We start from the raw sequence: 17314 nt of genomic DNA on the forward strand, positions 1-17314 counted from the left end.
ACCTTGATAACTTGTTCCCAGGCCTCTGAATGTAGTCCCCAAACCCCTGCAGCTAGTCCCCAGACCTCTGAACCTGGTAATTAGTCTTCTGAAACTACTTCTCATACCTCGAAACCAAAACTCTGGAGCTATTTCCCAGACAACTTCAGCTAGTCCCCAGAGCAGTGAAGCTTTTCTAAAGACATTTGCAGCTAGTCCCATTCCTCTGTCTCCAGAAATCTGCAGCTATCTGAAAACCTGACCTCTCCTGGTCGACTCTGTGGAGGAATTAGCTCACATTGTGTTTGCACCAGAAACTGTTTACAGTTAATGACTTACACAAAAACACATACAGACCAGTTAGTTAAATATATTGAGTTATTTCATGATTGATCATCATGAAAACAACACTGTAAACAATGCAAGACCAATTCTGTGTTTCATAACTGATAATCAGAACAGTTCATCATTGGTTTCATTGGTTTTAAGAACTTACTCTGGGTCATAAGAATGGCGTCCATCTTTGAAGTCAATCAGACAACCTGTAGACCGATCACTCTTCATGGACACACAGCTGGGTTCAGGAAACTTTTCTCTCTGCTGCTGTGAACTGATAGAAACACTGAGATTTACTGAATATCAGTGATTTAATAAACCTGCTGTAATAAGTTTATTTGTATCCTGGTAGTTTTAGAAGACATTTAGTATGAAATCAATGTTTCATGTAGAAATGTTTCAATGTTGATGTTGAAGCTGTATTCAGTGCAGCAAAGACAAGAAATGATGCAGTGAGGTGACCATGATGGTTGAAGAGAAATGCTGTCCAATCAGGATGAAGAGAGCAACCATGTGGTGTAAAAGAGTTTTACCTGAGTGACCTTCTGACATCATCATAACGTTGTTTTCATCATTAGTTTGAAATCCTCACCTTTGATCAACAGTATGCCGTCCATCTTTGAAGACTATAGGTTGACGCATAGACCGGTCACTCTTCATGGACACACAGCTGGGTTCAGGTTCAGGTTCAGAGTTAGTGAATCAAAGACTTTGAGTCATGGGCCATGGACAGTTAGAGATGGTCATCTCACCTCTGAGCTTTGGTCTGGCTGTCATGTTTCCCACACAGAGTGGTTTTAGGAAATTTGAGGAACCGATATAGAAGCATTTTAAAGAAAACATGATTTATCTGCCAGGCTTGAACTGTTTGTAGCTCATCTGCTCTGTCAAATACATTGTGGGGAAGTTTTGATCGGGAATCCGCTGTAGCACCCTTGCACAACGAAGCCACAAAAATACCCAGATACTGGAAACTAGATTGAGCGTAGAGTTGAGATCTTCAAGAACTGAGTGAATGTAGTGGAGATACGCTTAGGAGGACCAAAGTCTCATGTTTGTTTTGAGGGTTCTGGGATGCGTAGAAGAGCTTTGAGAAGTGAAGTTACAAGCTCAGGCTGATGATGTACTGGTCATGTGGTGGAAGTAGTGGACACTCTTCCAAGCTGACCAGTAAAAAGAAAGGGTTGAGGGAGATCCAGGGTATCCATGATGAAGTTCTGGGACTCAATGATCAACAGAATTAGGGCAGGAATTACAAGTTGAATGACAGAGTTGAAAATGGAGGAACCAATGGTGGATGTGTGTCTGCAAGAGCTCCTGAACTTCTGGAACGTTAAACGAGAAAGTGATGGAGTGACCTGGACGTGAGGACTGTGTGGAGAACATATTGGTGTGTAATAGAGTGCCAGATTAGACAGCGCATGAACAGCATGATGAGTGGGGCGTAGCAGCGTCCTTTGTTGATTAAGTAAACGACTGCAAGGTTTTCAGTGTAAGAAGGATGGACTTGCTGGACCATTCATGGCCCCATAGAATGGCTGCTGCTACTATAGGATATATTTCATAGAGCAAAGAGGAAACAACTTGGTATTCACTCGAAAGCTCCTGGAGCCGTTCTGCTTTGATCCATCTTCCGTCATGAAAACCCCCCAAAAACCAACAGAAGGTGCGGCTTCACTGTACGGACCATATTCATGTGGGTAAGTGGGTTGATCATCTTAGAAAAGGTGATCCAGTTCCAGTTAGTGAGAACGTTGAGCCAGAGACGTAGTTCAAGTGAGAAATATTCCAAGAGTGATGTGCCAGAAGGCGAGTCCGATCTTGGCACTTCGTCCAAGTTACCCTGCTAAGGCTGGCTGATGCGATTGCTGGGAGTGGAAAACTGGGGGCGCTGGCATCCTGATGCCAGATTCCCATCCCACTCGCTGATACGGTGGAGCAGTCGCTCAAAACATAGGAAGAGGGACAACCAATGAGTAAGCGGGAATCATTGTCTTGAACAAAGACAACATTGAGTGTTGTGGAGGCGGCCTGGTCGCTACGATGGCTGAACGATACTGAATGAACGGTTCTCTCAAACTGGGACTTCTGTTATCTGCCCAGGAATAACCACAAATTGATGCAGTCATCACACATTTCTGTAACATTGTGAGCCTTTTTTGAAACATGTCTTGCTTATGTTTATTCAACATGGGATACTTGTTGTATTTCGTGCAGATTTTTTGAACCAGTGTGTTGTTAGTCAGACGTCTTAAGACTTAAGACTGTTGAACTGTCACATCACTCATGTATGTGGTTTGGTCCACTCCTGTCTGATAAACAAACATCCATGTTCTCCTACACAGCTTCTTTAAACTGGCTCCCAGCCTCAGCTCACATCAGCTCCAGACTCTGGTGCTGGTCTATGGGGAAGTGAAGGGAACTGGTCCTTCCTACTTACAAGCCATGGTCCAACCCTACACTCCTCCTCTACCTCTGGACGTTTGTCCGCCCTGTCCCTCAGAGGACCCTGTGGTCTCTCATCTCGATCATCACTCTTTTCTGTTTTGGTCCAACAGTGGTGGAATGAAGTACTGAAGTCAGGACACCAGAGTCACTGAACATCTTCCACCACGATCTGAGAGCCATCTGTCACACAACACCTTCACACACCTGACACACATCTCATTTCTTTAAAATATAAAAATGTAGCTTTCTAACACAGTTTCAGTTGTTTATTTGAGAAGAATGTACCTTCATTTTTTCATGACATCTACCTGAAGTTCTTGTTCAGTTTGACTGCTCTGATTGTAAATCACTGTGGACTGTAATGAACTCTGTCCCTCATTGGTTGTCTAAACTCAAACACACTGTCGTGGTTGTAGTTTGGAGACATATTAGGTAATAAATCACTTCCTGTTTTATCCAGGAAGTGACTGATCACTGATGTAGTTCTAGTTTTTCTACTTCTCGTTACTTTTCAGAACAAATAGCAGTATCATGACCTGCTCACATTTCTTTGCAGAGTATATCAGCAGCAGTAGAAGACCAGTTATACAGCTATTAGGTACATTTTACATTTAATTTCTACTTACTCTGCAGCAGAGACTTTTCGTCCTTTAAAATCGATGCCATGTTTGTGTGACTGGTTGGTCTCAGGGGACACACAGCTGGGTTCAGGTTCAGGTCCAGGGGACTCTGTTCTCTGATGGATCCTGGCACATAGAGGAAGACCAGCAGGGAAGGTAATTCAGTTTTTAGTCTTCATTCTCAGCAGCTGTTGGAAAAACTAGCATCTATCAATAAGAAAAGGATCAATACAGCAACGTTTTATTTGAAATCCTGAAGAATGTGTGTGAGTGCTGGGAATCTGAAGATTATGAATAAAGAAGCTGTAATTATGTGATACGTAGCATCTTCTAGCACGGCTGGGATTTGAGCTGATGATGTTTAATCAACAGGGTTCACACTGCACCAAGAAGCTAATGCCAGACACAGAGATGCACATCTACAACAAACTATTATATTATTGTAGATTAACAGTTGAACGTACAAATGATTATTCATGATAATTTCTCAGAGCTCAAGATAACGTCTTGAAACAGTTCAGTTTACAGTGATTCAAACAAGAAAAAAAGGCTAATTGGAGAAAGATCAACTCATAACATTGGAAGAGATGTTCAGCTGTAAAACAATGTTAAAAAAGTAATTTCTCTAAATGAATCCCAGCTGAACGTGAAGTTTGTTGACTGAGTGTAAACCTCACTGACCACCAGGGGGAGCTCAGCAGCTGATGTAGAAACATAAAGCTCCACCCTCTGGACCTGAACACTGAGCCCTCCCAGACTCCTGTCACTCTGTGATGTGTTCAAGTGCTCTCTGGTAATAAGACCGTCACACTGCTGGGTCCAGAGGGTTAACACAAGGACTTCAATCGTTGCCATGGATACAGCAGGACATGTGTCATGTTGAACCTGAGATCATCTCACAGTTTGTCTAAAGAGCTCCAGTCAGCATTTGAATCAACAACTTTATCTAAAATGTTCAGTCTGCTGCTTCAGACAGTAAAACAGACCCATGATGTAATTTACAGTAACTAAAGATAGAATACAAATATATAAACTCTTCACACAGTTCATATTAGTCTGACATGAAACCCTCAGCTGATCCTCTTCACACTCACAGATGCTCCTATTTGTTTCTGTTGGATTCAATGTGAAAGAAAACTCACTGACTGCAGATAACATAGAAATGTAAATGATAAACCTCAATGTATCAATACAGCAACATCAATAACTTATAATAACTAATAAGTATTAGTTATTGGTTGTAAAATCAGTGAGGTATCAAAGTCTTAGTTCAGTCTCAGAATTTAATCTAATGACTGAAACTGTTTTATGGATTCATGGGATTATTATGAGTCAATGTTCAAGTGAAAGAGCAGAGAAACAGACCTCTGCAACTAGTCTACAGATCTCTGCAACTATAGTCCCTAAACATCAAGTAGTCTCCAGATCTCTGCAACTAGTCCATAAACCTCTGTAACTGGTCTCCAGATCTCTGCAACTAGTCCCAAAACCTCTGCAACTATAGTCTCCAGATCTCTGCAACTAGTCCATAAACCTCTGTAACTAGTCTCTAAACCTCTGTAACTAGTCCCTTAGAGTGATCATTGAGGATTTAAGGACAACAAAATCAGCTAGAACAAGTACACACTAACCCACAGTGGCTCATGATCGTGGCTCTGAACAGGTTGGAAGAGTACTGATCCTCAATGTGTGTTGGAGCTCTTTCCATGATATGGGAGCACTGACTGGAAAGGCTGACTTCCCAAGAGCAGAAGTTGTTCATGGGACCTTAAGCACTGGAGCGTGTTACATTAGATCCAAAGTTCTGATCCAGATTCATCGTGATGTATGCTGGTAGTTTACCAATTTGGGTTTTATAGACAAACTAATACTATTTTGTATTACTTCTCTCTGCAGGGAAGTTCTACCAACTTTTCGTACAGGAAGCAGGGATGAGTGCTATAAACACAACCAGTAATAAACCTAAGTGCTGAAAAATAAACCTCATCCAAGGGTTTAAGAGAAGAGGCAGAGGCAATCCCCCAGTCCCTCAAGACCTCCACTCGTTCCCCATACAGCAAAGAATCCAGTTCAAGGTTCTCCTCATCACATACAAAGCCCTTCATAACCCTGAACCTCTTCATACCTTTAGACCTCCTGCATTGACATGCTCCACCCGCCACCTCAGATCCACCGACGCCAACCTCCTTGCCCCCCCCCCCCCCCCTACTCTGTCCAAGCATCAGACCTGGGGGGACAGGGTCTTCTCCATAGCTGCCCCCTCCCTCTGGAACTCTCTCCCCAAACACCTCAGACATTGTCCGTCACTTAAAACTCACCTATTTAAATCTGCTGTTAACCCATGAAGCTAGTTATATATGTTTTTGTTTTTGTTCCTTACTGTTATGTCATCTCTTTTGTTCATATTGTAATTGCTTTTATTCTTTCTGTTTTTACCATATAAAGTTCCTTTGAGTATGAGAATTTGTCATCTATCCGAACACTGAAGTAGTGCTTTCAATATGAGTTTTAGATCACTGAGTGCAACTTGGAGAGCGTTAAAGCAATTTTGCAGGTTTAGTGTGGGCAATACAACACAATATTGTATAATCTGCATACAGATGTGCATGGCAGTTAGTTAAAGACTAGTCACTAGACCTCTGAAAGTAGTCCCTAGACTGCTGCAACTTGTCCCTATCTGCAAAAAGTCAGTAGACATTTGCTATCAATCCCAAAATTGTTGCAACTAGTCCCCAGATCTCTGCTGCTATTCATTAATTAATTTATTCATATATATCAGAGTTGTCAATGAGGATTTAAGGATTAAAAAACAAAGAAAAAAAAAACAAAATCAGCTAAAACCAGTACACACTGACGGACTGTGGCCCATGATCATGGCCCTGAACTGTCCATAGTCCATGTTTGAAGGTTACTTACCAATAATCCTTTTACCATAAAACATAGGGAAATTATTTGTTGTAATGTATTGACAAGATTGTTGAAAGGATATGTGAATGTGAGTTTCCCATCTCCAAATACGGAGGTATTTATATTCTGTAACCCTCATACATTTGAATCCTTCTGGAGAACAACATCAACAATGTCCTCTAGAACTAGTCCTTAGTCCTCTTCAACTAGTTCCTAGTCCTCTTCAACTAGTTCCTTGTCCTCTTCAACTAGTTCCTAGTCCTCTAGAACTAGTCTATAGACCTCTCTGCATACATTGGTTCTCACTTCATAGACTGATAAGTTCAACATAATAATACATTGTCATTGAGCTTATGAAGTGATTAATTAACAGAGTAGAACTGGTCATTTGATCTATGAGAGCACTTTGACCAACAGAGGCCTCAATAAACATGAAATATGAGCTTCATAAAATAACTGAAGGATCAAAGTCCAGACTTTAGTCCAGTATCAGAATTCAATCTAACGTATGTTTTATAGATTTATAGCTTTATTATGAGTCAATGTTCAAGTGAAAGAGCAGAGAAACAGTCAACATCAAGTTAGTAAGAATGAATATGTTGAAGGTAAAACAGTATCAAATGTAATGAGAAGTGTTGAGTGTGATACCTTTCCATGTTGCTGATAAGCTGCAGCCACCTGATGAAGACAGACAGACGTGTTCATCATTAGTCTTCAGTCTCATTTGATTTGTGTCTCAGCAGGAAATGGGATCTGTTTCTGCATGTAGACTTTAAAGACAGCCAGCTGTAGTTTCAAGTATCTGTTGTCAGATCAACTTTGTGCTGTGGACTCATTATCAAAGACAGGAGGTCAACACATGAACCAACAGAGAGCAGCTCGTCTGTCATGAATTAAAGTTCACTTACTTAGTTTCGTCTCATGAACTTCAACACTCTGCAGCTCTCTGCTGTCTGGACCAGGTCTGTGTGGAAAAATAGTTTTGTGTTGATGTGAGTGAGACGATGAGCTCCATCAGGATTAAATCCTCTTCTTCTTCTTCATCAGTCCTCAGTGTCTTCAGGCTGCTGTCACACTCCAACACTTTAATAAACCAGTCTGAACCTGCAGCACTCAGTTCAAAGATCAGCTGCATCATGTTTATATGACTTTATATGATACGTGTTAAAGTTTAACCCACAGCATCTTCCACACTGGAACAAACCTAAGAACATAAAGCTCCTTATCACTGACAACATCAACACTCCAACACTGTTATTGGCTTTAAAAGAGGACATGAATTCACCTCCAGAGCTGTAAATGTGACATACCAATCTCCCCCGGGGATACATGAAGTATCCATCTAGTCACATATATATATACAATGCTTATTAAAAGTATTCACCCCCCTTGGATGTTTTCCCATTTTGTTGCTTTTATACATGAAATCATGGTCAGTATTATTTTGCTTTTTGTCAAGAATTTGCAAAAAAAGCTTCTTTCATGTCAAAGTGAAAACAGATTTTTACAAACTAATGTCAATTAATTAAAGATATATAGTGTAAAATAAGTGTTTGCATAAATATTCACCCCCTTTAAAGTGACTGACCTAATTCAACAGAAGTCCAGCTAGTTGATGCCAGCAGTGTCACACGTAGTGAAATGGAGATGACCTGAGTGCAGTTGATGTGTGTCAAGTGATTGTAGTATAAACACACCTGTGTCTGGGAGGTCCAGTCTCTGGTTCATCAGTATTCCTGCTACAATTGCAACATGAAGACAAAAGAACACTCCAAGCAACTCAGAGAAAAAGATCATTGATCATAAGTCAGGAGATGGCTACAAAAAGATTTCCAACTCACTGGACATCCCACAGAGTTCAGTTCAGTTCATCATTAAGAAATGGAAGGAGTATGGCACTTGTTTAAATCTCCTAGAGCTGGCCGTCCTCACAAACTGAGTGACCGGGCAAGAAGAGGACTGACGAGGGAGAACACCAAGACACCTAGGACCACTCTGAAGGAGTTCAAAGCTTCAGTGACTCAGATGGGAGAGACTGTACATACAGCAACTGTTGCCCGGGTTCTTCACCAGTCGAAGCTGTATGGGAGAGTGGCAAAGAGAAAGCCACTGTTAAAAAAAGCTCATATGAAATCTCACCTGGAGTTCACTCAAAGGCATGTGGGAGACTCCAATGTCAATTGGAAGAAGGTTCTTTGATCTGATGAGACAAAAATTTAGCTTTTTGGCCATCAGACTAGACGCTATGTTTGGTGAACACCAAACACTGCACATCACCACAAACACACCATCTCCACCGTGAAGCATGGTGGTGGCAGCATCATGCTCTGGGGATGCTTCTCAGCAGCAGGCCCTGGAAGGCTTGTAAAGGTAGAGGGGAACATGAATGCAGAAAAATATCCCCAAATCCTGGAGGATAATCTGACTCAGTCTGCAAGAGAACTACGACTTGGGAGAAGATTTATTCTCCAGCAAGACAACGACCCAAAGCATACAGCAAAAGCTCCACAGAATGGTTCAAAGACCACAAGGTGAATGTTCTGGAGTGGAAGTCAAAGCCCAGACCTCAATCCAATCCAGAATTTGTGGCTGGACTTGAAAAGAGCTGATCACGCCCGATCCCTGAGCAACCTGACAGAGCTTGAGCTGTTTTGAAGAAGAATAGAGAAAACTCTTAGTGTCCAGATGTGCCAGCCTGAGTGAGACACATCCACACACACACTCAGTGCTGTGATTGCAGCCAAAGGTGCATCTACTAAACACTGACCTGAAGGGGGTGAATATTTATGCAATCTTTACTTTACCTTATATATTTTTAATTAATTGCCATTATTTTGTAAAAATCTGTTTTCACTTTGATATTAAAGAGTTTTTTTTTCCGCAAATTCTTGTCAAAAAAGCCAAATTATACTGACCATGATTTCATGTATAAAAGCAACAAAAGGATGAAACATCCAAGAGGGGTGAATACTTATGCAAGGCACTGTATATATATTCTAAAAAAAGATAATATTTCATACATGCCAAGTTCATTTCGCGTGTGTAAAATGATGGAACCGTCCACGGAGAGGGATCACCTCCATCTCTACGTGCGTCCTGTGTTTCACTTTTCACGCTGGTGCAGTCCTATAGCTGTGAACCACAAGCTGAACTACAAAGTGGTTCTATATAGTTAGTGGTATGTGGAAATTTGACTTCCAAATAATATAAATATCAACAAAAATAGCTTATTGATAGCATACTTGACAGGCTGATGCACCTTGAAAACGTTTCTCTATCTTTATTTGAAATATTTGAACCCCTACTGAATCCTTAAACGATGATGAAACGAGCCCTTCTCAGATTCACCTGCACCGAGCGCATCTTGACTCCACTGTGGTCCAACAGCTCCTCCTCTCTGCCATGCTGAGACCTGCGTCTCATGCACGAAGCACGGACAAAGTACAACCCCCCCCCATGTTCACTTTAATATACTTGTACACACACACACACACACACACACACACACACACACACACACACACACACACACACAGTGAGGCTTCCAGCTCATTTGTCTGTCAGTTTGACTGATCTGTCTACAGCATGTTGTGACGTCCTTGGGAGGAAACGGTGAGGCAAGTCCTATTATAAACTTCATATGTGAGTGTTGTTGATAACAGTCTGATTTGTTCCGTCCCCAAGTGTCCCGACAATGAATTCATGCACACACTAACCTGGTAACCTAAGTTCCAATTCCCACTGCATCTCTCCATCGGCCTAAACAACACAACTGTTTGTTTTCATCACCAGCAAAATAAATCAAAGCAGGTCCACACAGCAGCCTCACAGCAGTCATGTTTACTGTGATGAACACATCTGGGCTGAACTATTCAGCTTGACAGCAGCTCCTCTCATGAACATTGAGAAATGACAAATCATGACAAATGACAATTTATTTATATTTTGTTAAATTTCTGTTATATTTTTCACTTCTTCTATGCTTTTTTTTCCTGTCATCACTGTCCACCAAATGACCCTTCAAAATAAAACTTTGAATACCTTTAAGGCATATTTTGTACTGGTGAAGAATAGTGCTTGGGTTATACCGAACTTAAAACCATAGACTGTATATAAAAAGCTGAATCTCTAGAGGAGAGCCGGGAGCCTCATGCTCTGGCTGACTGCAGGTCAGCAGCTTCGCCCAGAAAGAGACCGAGACCGCTGTAGACGGCATCGTCTGACAAAGGTGCTGCAATCCAGTAACCAAGGTGAGGTGCTGTGAATATCCACATGAGTTTTCCTACTGACACCAGCGTCCCTAGCCCCATTCTCATCCGTCCACCTAAAACAAACAGACAACAAAACAAACAGTATATAATTGTCTTTAAAACTACCACAAACATGTCAGACCTTAATAATTGTAACAGTTTGCCACGTTTGTATTTTTTGACACTTTCTTGAGAATAAGAACGATTTCTTCCTCGCCACAAATGAGGGGAGACACAAAAACATAGCTGTGTATTAACCGCATGTCTGATAAATTAAAGCTGGCCTTCTGTTCACATTTTACAAGTGTCTCAAAAGTATTTCCATTCGCTGACTGACTGTGATGCTGAACTCTATCGACCAAAGAGAGCTCTTCTTCCTCCCACTAGTCTGAACTAAAGGTAGTGTTGATCATACTGACGTATAGCACTATGATGGATTAGTGTCTCAGTGTCTAGCCATGTATTTGTAGGAAATATGATCTTTGAATCTATGTTTGAAATGATCAAGCCTGCATTAGTCATTAAGTGAAAGTAGGAATTTTATTTATCTGAGTAACTGGACATATTTTGAATAATATCTGAAGTGGAAATTCTTCATGAAAGGAAAGATTCAAATGTTACAAAGTCTGGTTAAGTTCTGAATCTAAATACTTATTTTTATATTTTGTGGAGATTTGGTGATTATTCATTACATTCCATCATTGTCTGCAGTCATCAGATCAGTCTTGGTTTTGTACACAGGAATTCACATAAAACAGATTGATATTAGAGATCCTATCAGTTTGTGTAACTTTGAATCACATTTTCTCGTCACACTTTTATTTAAATTTTTTAATCCTTTTTATTTTAGTTTGCCAGCAGACACCTTTACTTACCTGTAACGTTTTGATAAGTCACCCTTTATGAAGGGCTAACTAAATGCTTGTGTTTCTCTCACTATAAAAAAGTCATCCAGTCTGTTAGAAATGTTAGTAAGTCATTAATAAAGGGTCTTGAGTTTCTCAATTTCTAATATGCCATCAGCAGAATGTGTCCGTCAACTGTAATTATAAATGTAAACACATCATTAATAATACATTTTTATATGTATCAATCAATTATGCATTTGTAAATGTAAATATGTTGTATAATTATTGATATTGTTTTGCGACTCCCTGCAGCCCTTTTCTTTCTTTGAAGTGAAAATAAGCATCCAAAATACACATAAAGGTGTTTATTTTACTGCACTTTGTGATTTATTTCTGTAGATTTCTCCTAAAATCTTTCTTTCTCTTTTTGAATAAAAATAATGCCAATCCCTCAGATATTATGCAGCCATCTAATTTAAAAATAATCACCAAATTTGGAGATATACATGTACATCAGAAAGAGGAGAGTCAGGACTACAGTTGTCTTCCCTAACACGTCTTGTTCTGCTGCGCCCTCAGGTGGTGGAGGTCTGCTACGACGTCCTGAAGGAGCGTATCTTCTCCAAATAACGAGGGAAACAAGGGAAGGTGACCTTTGTTGACTGATTGAAATGTCATTAATACAATAAATGACTTAAGCAGGATTTCCTCTTTGCTCTATTTCTCTAAGATATCCAGTTTGTCCTACAACGTTCGGCCTGTTGTGACAGTCAACAACGACAGTATATGGAACATATTTCACTGGGGATGTAACAATATACGGTGACTCAATACATCATACTGAGCAGCTGAAAAGTGGATCACAATGTGGACACATTTTCTTTATTTGAATAATGAAAGAGAGAAAAGTGTCTGATTTGGGACTACTTTTCTCTCCAACGTTTCTGTGACACTTACATTGAGGTGTGATGAGGTTTAAAAAGCCCTTTAACCGTTTGTTTCTGTATTCTGAACTTGTTCGACTGGTAATATGTTGATAATATCTGAGCCTTTGGTTTTCTTTAGTGAAGCCTGGTTCACCCACACAGCTGCTTCCACTTGTGGCCTAATTAGAGCTCTTGTCAGGACTGTGTGGATGTGAACAGACCGAGATCTATTAACACCTTCTGACTCTCCTGTTCTCTAACTTCTGTTAAGCTGCTGCAGCTCACAGCTTTATGATTTATTAGTCATTGATTATATGAGTTGTTTGTTCAAATTAATAATATTCTAACATTTCTTTTCAGGGAATTCAGAAAGAGGAAATATAAGATTATTTGATATTTACACAATATTTAACAACTATTTTAACCTTTTTTTTAACAAACTATGAGATTCTAACAATTCTTCTGTTAACATGAAGCAACTTTGAACCTTTTCGAGACATCGAGGTGAAATCTGATTGGATAAAAGCTCTCCTTAAAACAAGCTGCACTGGAAGCAGCGCTGCAGGCTGGAAGCAGAGCAACAGAGGAGGACAGTAGCTGTGCAATGAGAAAATAAGATAATGGGAAAATTAATTAGAATACATGTAGTGTATTTATGAAAAATGATTAAATAATAAAATAGCTATAACTTTGTGATTCTGTTTAGGCCCTGACGGCCCACCACTGCCATTCATAACATTGCTGATGTCTTCCTGCTCAACAATCTCAACACAGATCTCCTCCACGCTCCATGAAAACAAAAGAGGGAATAACTCAGGTTATAGAGCTCCTCTTTAAACCATCCATCTGCTGAGTCCATATTTTCGGTTGGTTCCTTCTGTCAAGTTAAGGCAAAAAGGTAGCAGGAGATGGACCCAAACACAGAGACACGGGGAGCAGAAGGATGAAGAAATGGTGATTTTAATAAAGAAAATGTCACACACATGTATACTACATGTGTATATAACCTCCAACACACACTCAGTCACAGTTTATTTCTTTCTTTAAGATTGAAATCTAATTAAATCTAACGACTGAATGCGTCAGTTTATTTCCTTGTTAAATTTAATTAAAGTTTATAATTAGTTTGAATCTTTAGTCCAAACTTGTTCAGTTGTTCAGGACTCTGAGACTTGATGTGCAGGGAGAGGACGCCCCCTGCTGGATGAACAACACCACAGTCTGTGTCACAAATCCATCATTCTACACACAATGTGTCACAGCTCTGTCACTTCTTTCCACCTTTCACTCACCTAATTAGTCCATTCAGGGCACCTGCCAGTCACACTCACCTCATCAGCTCATCACTCTCACCTGCTCACTCTGCCTCTTCACTATTTAAACCCCTGCCTCAGACACACTCACTGCCAGATCGTTCTTTGCTTACATGCTCAACTTTCCCGCACTCACCCTTGGACTGATTCCCTGTTGCCGACCCTGCCTGTCCCGGACTACCTCGCCTTGCTCCTGCCCTGGAAACTTACTCAGCCCTTCTGTCCTTGACCCCGAGAAACCTGTCGTGGATTCTGCCAGAGCATATTCTGCCTGTCGTGCGTTTCTAATAAAGAACTTAAATCAATCCAGTCCGGGTCTTGTCGTACTGCTCCTGGGTCCTAACTACACCCGTAACACAATGTACTAAATACTGATCATATAGTGAACAAACAATCACCTTTATCATGTTAGAGTCACTGTTATTAACACGTATTGTTGGAAAGTCACAGAGCTCAGTTAAAGTTCATCAGATACAACTTTTATTTACTACATTTTATTATACACATATACACCTACACACATACATATGCACACACACATATATACACACACACTCATTTAATGAATTCCAAAAAGATGATTGTTGGCTGTAATGTTTTTCTGATGGAATATAGGCTATATTTTATGTATGTGTGTGTGTGTGTTTAAATACAGTATATATAAAAAAATCGAATGATTATTTTAACATATTATTTTGTTTTTATAATCCTCTGTAATAATAAACAGAATAAACACCTCTCCGGGGAATCCAAGGAATACATGATGTTCTGTTTGGACACATAAGATGTACGACCTTCAAGAATGAGAGTAAGGTTGTTGAAGTTACATCACTCTGTTCAGAGTATTGTTTCATCAACCTCTAGCATACTGGAGAGAGAACACTACAAACACCACCCTGAGGATAAACTCCTAATCACATTCTCCTAACTCACATCAGCTGTGTGTGATCCTGTACACACTGAACTATCTGGTCAGCAGAGAGAAGGTTTCTCTAGCAGGAGGAGACTCTCCCTCCTACAGAGAACACAGAGACACTGAGGAACCAGGCCAGGACCAGAACCCAAACCCAAAGCCAGGATAAAGAGGTTCAGTGAATGTGGTGTTGAAGGTGTGGAGGTGGATCAGTGTGTCAGAGGAGACTCTGTAGAAGGACAGAGAGCCAGCAGGATAGTCCACATACACTGCTACTCTACCAGAGTAGGAGGAGGAGGAGGAGGAGGAGGAGGAGGAGGAGGAGGAGGAGGAGGAGGAGGAGGAGGAGGTGGAGGAGGTGATGGGTGTTCTTGCCTTATTGTGATAGACATAGTAACCATCATCAGAGCACAACAGACTCCAGGACTGATCATTCCTTCCAAACAAACAGTCATTACTGTCTCCTCTCCTTCTGATTCCTCTGTAACTCACTGATATAGAAACTCTTTCTCTCCACTCGACCTCCCAGTAACAGCGACCAGTCAGACCAGTTCTACACAGCAGCTGATGACAGACATCAAACCTGTCTGGATGATCAGGATATGACTGAACCTCCTCCACATGTGTCACCTTCCTGTTGTTGTCAGACAGTTTGAGGTTTCTGTGTACTGTGTTTGTGTCGAGTGTGAGTTCACAGGAATCTGATGGAGACAACAAGACACAATACAGCTGTAGTTATTAATCTATCATCTGTTTGATGATGACATCAGAGATGTGAATGAGTGATGTCACAGTTTGAAGATGCTTTGTTTTCATGAATCAAATTCAAAGCACACTTACACTTCCTCAGACCTGGTCTGAACCATCGGACTCCAGCAGGCTCCACCCTGAAAGGAGGAGGGGGGTCAGAGCAGCATGAAACATGGACATTACATCGCTCTCACACACAGAGCTTTGTTATTCATGTTCACATGGAGCACTTATTATTCATCAGCTCATACTCTTTTACTTCACTGGAGCTTCTTCTGATTGGCCGATGACGACAGCTCATTATGTTCACTTATTCATGATATATTATTATCAGTATTATATTGACAATCATCATCCATTTCAGACTCAGTTTCCTCTTCCAGTCAGTCAGTAAATCAAATGTTTAAACCTGCATCAAATAATTTCTTTGTCCACTTGTGGTTCAGTGAAAACAAGCTGTAAACACAACATCTGACATATTATCAGCTTATAAAGTAGTTGTGTCGGTTCTGGGTCGTGGTCGCACTGCATGGGCGGAGTCAGTTTGTTAATAGAACCTCTACAAGTTCAAACCAACGGATGTACGACCTTTAAACTAGTGAACAAGTAGCTGATTACCTGTGAAATCTCTGACATCTAAACCAAAGTCAAGTCTCCCTTCAGTCGCTCATGGACGCAATCAGCCAGTGTAGAACAGACTTAATATCACGGCTTGATGCTTCTACTGAAACCATTAATACGGTGGTGATATTAATTATGATCTTTTATACACAGTATATATATATATATATATATATATAATATAAGAGGTAAACACCAAATCACTGCAGTAAAACAAAGAGTCAGCTGCAACGAAGACGACATTGAGGAATTAAAAACCTGCATCAGTCACATTGAAAAAGAAAACAGTGAGCTGAAACAGAAGGCGGACTCAATGGAGAATTACAGCAGGTAATGGAGAGAGCTCACTCAGCCCCACACAGATGTATGTGGAAGGTGTCAGCAGCATGTAGGCACCTATGTGCATTTAATGTGGCTCTGTCCAGAAATTCATGAATTTTGGGTTGAAATTGGTAACCAAGTATCCTCCATAACACAGTGTCCTATTGAGCTCAATCCTGTACAATGCATCCTAGGCCTAGACGCTGCCTCACCAGTATTAAACAGATATAAGAGAATTCTTAGTCTTCTATGGTTCTGTGCACGGTTATCAATCTTACAGTATTGGCTAGATGGCACACAACCATCTGTTTCAAGTTGGCTTTATAATGTTCTACAACTACTCCCATTGGAGAGGCTCACACATGTTCTCCAAGGAGACATTAATGGGTTCTTCTCTGTTTGGAACCCTGTTATGGATTTTATTGGAGAGGACTATGCCGAAACCATACGAATAGGTTTTGCAACGTGGGATCCAAGTGAGCTGTTGAAGGGAAAAGTCCACAATATTTAATATTATTTAATTGTTGTGACAGGTATAATATGGACGATGATGATCTACAACTGTGCTGTTTTCTCAGATTTAAAAAAAACAACATGGTTTGTTGCTGAGTTTGACTGTCTGTATAGTTAGCCACAATTAATATTTAATTGTTATTGCAGGGTCAATATGGAGTCTGATTGTTTGTATAGTTAGCAGGTATGTTATGTTATTCTTTTTGGGGGTAACATGTGGTGTGTAAACTATATAAACTGAAAATAAAATTATTGAAAGAAAGTAGTTGTGTCTAACATGATATCAACCAGCTGCTTCCACATCCAGCAGTTACACATCAACATGATGATTCATCAGGAGTCTTTGTGTTTGTGTCACCTGATGAATGGAAGTCCAATATTCTCTCTCGTTTAGCTCTGTTTTTGGTCTCCACCAACTCCTGAGGGAAACATCTGTCTCTTTAGCTGCTAAATGCTCCACTATGTTCACCAGCTAGTCTCTAACTGAGTCTGTCTGCTGTTTGCTGCTGAGCAGGTAGTGAACAATGGCTTCATCACAGCTTGTTGGATGAAAACAGCTGCTGCTGGAA

The 17314-nt window shown here is 40.5% G+C and overlaps 1 long non-coding RNA gene across 1 annotated transcript; it reads right to left on the minus strand.

The window, feature by feature from the left end:
• Nucleotides 1-14084: 14084 nt before the first annotated feature.
• On the minus strand, nt 14085-15725 carry LOC142932597 (uncharacterized). The gene is made up of 2 exons (XR_012947500.1): nt 15381-15725; nt 14085-15241 (listed from the first exon to the last, which is right to left on the minus strand). It is a non-coding gene; the product is annotated as an uncharacterized LOC142932597 (long non-coding RNA).
• Between the last annotated feature and the right edge of the window lie 1589 nt (nt 15726-17314).

The sequence above is a fragment of the Anarhichas minor genome, unplaced genomic scaffold (assembly GCF_050575085.1).
Source record: "Anarhichas minor isolate MPS153535 unplaced genomic scaffold, ASM5057508v1 ptg000058l, whole genome shotgun sequence".
Classification (NCBI taxonomy): Eukaryota; Metazoa; Chordata; class Actinopteri; order Perciformes; family Anarhichadidae; genus Anarhichas; species Anarhichas minor.